Genomic DNA, 6,450 nt, shown 5'->3' with positions numbered 1-6,450 from the left:
ATTTAAGTGATTTTCTAGCCATTTAATGACCGTAATTAAAATTTCAACTACATCTACATGCAACGGCTAACCATAACGGTTTGAAAAATCATATTTTTGTACTTGAGTGCGAGTTAATTCCTTGTGCAGTAAATTAGAAGGAATTTTCAAACATATTGGTCTCACGACATGGACACATGCATGGAGTGCCATGGCATTTTAATTCCAAGAAATAAAAAAATGATCAGAAACACATGAAACCTTGCTTGATGTAATGTCATGCCACCAAGATGATGTGGTAAAAAAATTGGCATGTTTGACGAAAGTTTGGACACACACCCCTCACAAACCGAAGCAACTCGCTAGAAGGCTCATGTTTCCGAGAGGGAACAATGCATGTTTCATGACGAACAGGAGATAGCTTCCCCTTACGGCTTTCAATTTTTTTCTACATTTAGCGTGCAGTAATACAACTGTCATGTGAAAATTTGGAAAATTTCAGGGGTCATTTGACCTTTTATAGACATTTAAGTGATTTTCTAGCCATTTAATGACCGTAATTCAAATTTGAACTACATCTACAAGCAACAGCTAACCAGAACAGTTTGAAAAATCATATTTGTGTACTTGTGTGCGAGTTAATTCCATGTGCAATAAATTAGAAGGAATTTTCAAACATATTGGTCTCACGGCATGGACACATGCATGGAGTGCTTGCCATGGCATTTAAATTCCAAAAACTAAAAAAATGATCAGAAAAACATGAAACCTTGCTTGATGTAATGTCATGCCACCAAGATGATGTGGTAAAAAAATTGGCCTGCTTGATGAAAGTTTGGGCACACCCCCCTCACAAACCGGAGCAACTCACTAGAAGGCTCGTGGTTCCGAGAGGGAACAATGCATGTTTGATGACGAACGGGAGATAACTTCCTCTTACGGCCTTCAAATTTTTTTCTACATTTAACGTGCAGTAATATAACTATCATGTGAAATTTGGAAAATTTCAGGCGTCATTTGACCTTTTAAAGACATTTAAGTGATTTTCTAGCCATTTAATGACCGTAATTCAAATTTGAACTTCATCTACATGCAACGGCTAACCATAATGGTTTGAAAAATCATATTTGTGTACTTGTGTGCGAGTTAATTCCATGTGAAGTAAATTAGAAGGAATTTTCAAACATATTGGTCTCACGGCATGGACACATGCATGGAGTGCCATGGCATTTTAATTCCAAAAAATTTAAAAATGATCAAAAAAACATGAAACCTTGCTTGATGTAATGTCATGCCACCAAGACGATGTGGTAAAAAAAATTGGCCTGTTTGACGAAAGTTTGGACACACACCCCTCACAAACCGGAGCAACTCACTAGAAGGATCGTGGTTCCGAGAGGGAACAATGCATATTTGATGACGAATGGGAGATAGCTTCCTCTTACAGCCTTCAAATTTTTTTCTACGTTTAACGTGCACTACTACAACTGTCATGTGAAAATTTGGAAAATTCTAGGGGTCATTTGACCTTTTAAAGACATTTAAGTGATTTGCTAGCCATTTAATGACCGTAATTCAAATTTGAACTACATCAACATGCAATGGCTAACCATAAAGGTTTGAAAAATCATATTTTGTGTACTTGTGTGCGAGTTAAAAAATCATCAGACGATGTAAATATCTGGTGTTCACAAGATATAAAGATCTGGCAAGACAACTGGCCCCTACACGGTTGGCACTATTCGCGGCTCGAGGTTTGGTAGGTGAGTGGCGGGGGTCATTAATCAGACACGGTTCTGTATTGGAAACCGTCAGCTATTATGTTCACACACGGATTTTGCTGCGGGAATCGTGTGTAATTCAAACTACAGTACTCGTAAATTCCGGAGACTGGCGTGTGTACGGTTCCGGTCGATCTAGATTCCGGCCGCCAATAAATACTACCTTGCTCAGGTCGTCCTGCCTGCATTCTCATCTACATCCTACCCTTGCTCACCCTCTCTCTCTCTCTCAAATTTCTGCCATGGCGCCGCCGGTCTTCCCACGCTCCTACGAGGAGTCGCCGCCCCCCCGAGGACGCTCACTCAAATAGCAGCGACGAGGACCCCTACGCGCCGCCGAACGAGGTTGCACTGGACCCCCCCAACTTTGGATTGGGGCCAGTACAATCTTTGTCTGTGGAAGTTGCTGCTGCCGACTGAGAAAGCCAGGCAAGTGGCATTTAAGAAGGAGATGGCGGAGGAGGAAGCCAGGTACGGCGGCCTGTGAAGCCCGTGATGCCGCCTGGAAAAAGGAGGTGGCGGAGCTTTGGGGGCGGGCGCGTCGTCGTGCGGAGGAGCTGTACAAAGACGGGTACTTCGCAAGGAAGGTCAAACGCGCTGGGCGCCTCATCGCTACATGGAGGTGGGCGATAAGCTCCAACGTGCCACCGACGAGGAGCTCCAGTGGGCACCCAACGAAATGGCAAGATCGTTCGCGCTCGTACGCCAGTAAGAGGCAGATTGATACGTCAAGCGCTCCGAGGAAGGGGAGGTGGAGTACTGCCTCCGCATTGGGAAGACACCGCGCACCATGGAGCTGCTGGCGAGGGGCTCCAGAATACTGGCCCCAGGAGGGATTATTAGTTCTAGTATTATTTGTTCTCAATTTTATGCATTGTACCTAGTAGTTAAGTATCATCACGTATATGTGATGATATTATATATATTTTGTGATAAACTAATGAACAATTAATATATATATATATGTGTGTGTGTGTATTATGAATTCCATTTTCTATCTGTTTTCGTATACTAATTTGAATCTAGCTGTTATCATCCACATATACAGAATGGAAAGCGTATGTACACACATTGAAACAGAACATATAACAACGGAAAACAGAGTACACACATTGAAACAGAGCAATACTATGATTGTTGTGAATACATAGCTATCCACGTCGAAATGACTCAACAAAATAAAACGCGTCCATGAGACCATGACCAGCAGCCCTTGCCTACGATAGCTCTTGGCTCTGCCTGAACTCGTGTTGGCGTTCGTCCAAGCGGCCGACACGCTCGCGGTACATCTGGAGCGCGATCTCGAGCTCCAAGTTGGCTATTTCATCAGATGAAAGAACATGTGGTGCCCCCATGTTTGGTTTTGGTAATTGACGACAATCTCTATGGACTAATGGTTGCCTTGAGTTATATTTGAAGGTTTTGTCCATATGCTTTTCTTGGAGTACATGTGTTGGTTTCAAGGAGAGTTTGTGTTGACCAAGGTGCAATTAAGGAATTATCCAAAGATTGGTCATGTGAGAGTTGAGCTTATTGCAAGCATGTCTTGAAGAAGAAGATTGTGTGATCATTCATGTTTACCTTCAAGACATCATCCAAATGAAGAGAGTTGGAAAGATTCTAGGTTGATCAAGACTAAGTCAAGAGTGAATCAAGTTGATCAACTCACAAAGCGTAGAAGATGTACCGAGAGGGATCAAGTGATCCCATGGTATGGTAAGCATTGCCCATTGTGCTTTGTGTACTAACCCATGGTCTATGTGAGAGTTCTATGTGGGGTTAGGTACGTGTTCATGGGCTTGCGTCAAGAGGAAGATATCACTCAACCCATGGAGAGGATGTCATCAAGTGGTGAACGTAATCAAGATTGCCGTGTGCAAGTTCAAGTGGAGCGTCACGAAGAGATCAAGTGCTTGAAGCTTGCCGTCCATTGTGGTGACAATGGACTTGTGAAGATGTGCCGAAGAGTGGCTCACCCATGGTGGACTATGGGGGAGTAATCATCTAGTCTTCATCGAGCCAACGCAATCAAGAAAGGCGGTCCAACTTGAGGGAGTCAAGATCGTCATCATCTAGCTCAAGTGGACCATGTGCAAGGCAAAGGTTTGCCCTTGATAGGTTTTCTATTTTACCGGTCTCATGGTGGTAGTTGGGAGACCGGGTTATAGGATCGATAGCCGTACTATCAAGGGGGGCTCTCAAGTGAGTAGCTTGATCGTATCGTTCGTCGAGAGCTCAAACCATTGCATCCTTGCATCATGTTTCTTGGTTCTTGTCTGGTTCTCTTTGTGAGTCTTAGAGCTTATGGTCATCTTGATGACAAGCTTGAGTTCATCGAAAACGGAGTTTGCATGCGTCTTCTATGATGTTTTCGATGTTGGAGGTTTTACCGGTCTTATCCGAGGAAGGGTTCTCATCATTTTCTTTTGGGACTTTTCTCATTTTCTTCTTATTGGTATTTCTATCAAGATTGTGTTAGCCCTTGTCGCTAGCTTTCCAACAAACTTGGTTTCGTCGAATTCGGAGTCCGTTTGCAGAAGTTGTGTCAGTTTTGGTGTTCTGAAAAGGCTGCAGCAGTACTACCGCGGACAGGAGCGGATGTAATTTTTTACTACCGCTCTTGGGAGCGGTACTACCGCTTGGAGCAGTACTACCGCGGCTACTTCCGCTCGGGACCAAAAACTCGTCACAAGTCCAGCGGTGGTAGGCACGGATGTAATTTTTTATTACCGCTCGCAAGCAGTAGTACCGCTACCCTTAGCAGTAGTACCGCTACCCCTAGCGGTAGTACCGTGAGGTCAAGCGGTACTACCGCTCCGACGGTTCTTCTGGCTTTTTTGCCTCCTCGTTGTTGTGTTTCAAAGGGCTACTACCGCCCTAGCGGTAGTACCGCTCGGTGCAGGCTGTGACCATAACGGTTGGATTTTCCCCACTTATAAAAGGGGGTCTTCTTCCCCAATGAACCTTATCCTTTGAGCTCGTGTTCTTCCCCCATTGTTGACCTTCTTCGAGCTTGCTAACTCTCAATCCCTCCATGGATTCTTGCTAGTTTTGAGGGAAAAGAGAGAGGAGATCTAGATCCACATTTCCACCAATCACTTTCTCCTCTATGTGAGTGGAACCCCTTGGATCTAGATCTTGGAGTTCTTGGTGTTCTCCTTGTTCTTCCTCTCATTTTCCTCCCTAGCATTAGTTGCTTCGATGGGATTTGAGAGAGAAGGACTTGGGCACTCCGTGTGCCCTTGCCATTGCATTTGGTGCATCGGTTTGAGTTCTCCACGGTGATACGTGGAAGTTACAAGTTGAGAAGCTTATTACTCTTGGGTGCTTGGTACCCTTGAGCTTGTTCCTCTTGGGTGCTTGGGCGCCCTAGACGGTTGGTGGTGTTCGGAGCTCAATCATTGTGGTGTAAAGCTCCGGGCAGCGTCGGGGTCTCCAATTAGGTTGTGGAGATCGCCCCGAGCAATTTGACGGGTTCCGGTGACCGCCCCCAAGGGTTGCCAAAGTGTACGGGTTCGGTGACCGCCCCCAAGGGTTGCCATTTGTACGGGTTCGGTGACCGCCCCCAAGGGTTGCCATTTGTACGGGTTCGGTGACCGCCCTCAAGGGTCCCTTAGTGGAATCACGGCATCTTGCATTGTGCGAGGGCGTGAGGAGATTACGGTGGCCCTAGTGGCTTCTTGGGGAGCATTGTGCCTCCACACCGCTCCAAACGAAGATTAGCATCCGCAAGGGTGTGAACTTCGGGATACATCGTCATCTCCGTGTGCCTCGGTTATCTCTTACCCGAGCCCTTTACTTATGCATTTTACTTTGTGATAGCCATATTGTTTCTTGTCATATATCTTGCTATCACCTAAGTAGTTTTTCTTGCTTAGCATAAGTTGTTGGTGCACATAGGTGAGCATAGTTGTTGTAGGTTTTGTGCTTGACAAATTAACCGCTAGGTTTATTCCGCATTTGTTCAAGCCTCAACCGTAATTATTTTAAAGCGCCTATTCACCCCCCCCCCCTCTAGGCGACATCCACGATCTTTCATCAGAGATCACGAGCTTGAGGATGCGACGGCCATGTTCCTCTATTGCGCCCAGGTGGACACCTGGGCCAAGGAGGCGGTCGAGCCTACCGACCAGCACATTGGCATCGAACGGCGCGGCGGGCGTCTGGTGCAAGTACGGCGCGGTCGGTCTGTGGTGCAAGTATGGTGCAAAGGGCCTCTGCCCACTCCTGGCGAGGAATGGGGGTACTGACGGGACGTGTACCCAGCTGCAACGCCCTGTCAATAGCAGGCAAGCGTCGATGGATCCGCTCTTGCTGTGCGGCGCGCCACGTTTCTCGCTGTGGGGCGCTCCAACGGCCTCGCCGTGCGGCGAGCCGTAGCCTATCGGCACGGATGCGCCTAGCTTGCTTTGTGGCGCGCCATCGATCATGTTGTGCGGCGAGCTGCAGCCTCTCGGCGCTGACATGCCTATCTTGATCCGCGGCGCTGAAGCGCCATGCGCCAAGGGTCTCTCAACCCTGGCGATGACACGCATCACGGCATCGTCCATCGCGTTGCCGGGGAGCGCCTCGGCCTCGACGGGTCGTGGCACCTGCTCCTTTTCCTCGTCAACGAGGTTGATGGCAGAGGCGGCGCTTTGCTGGGTTGGCATGCTTCGAAAAGGTGGATGTGCTACAGGCTGCGCTTGTT

Source organism: Aegilops tauschii, chromosome 4 (genome assembly GCF_002575655.3).
Source record: "Aegilops tauschii subsp. strangulata cultivar AL8/78 chromosome 4, Aet v6.0, whole genome shotgun sequence".
Taxonomy (NCBI): domain Eukaryota; kingdom Viridiplantae; phylum Streptophyta; class Magnoliopsida; order Poales; family Poaceae; genus Aegilops; species Aegilops tauschii.
Note: the sequence above shows the minus strand (reverse complement) of the source record.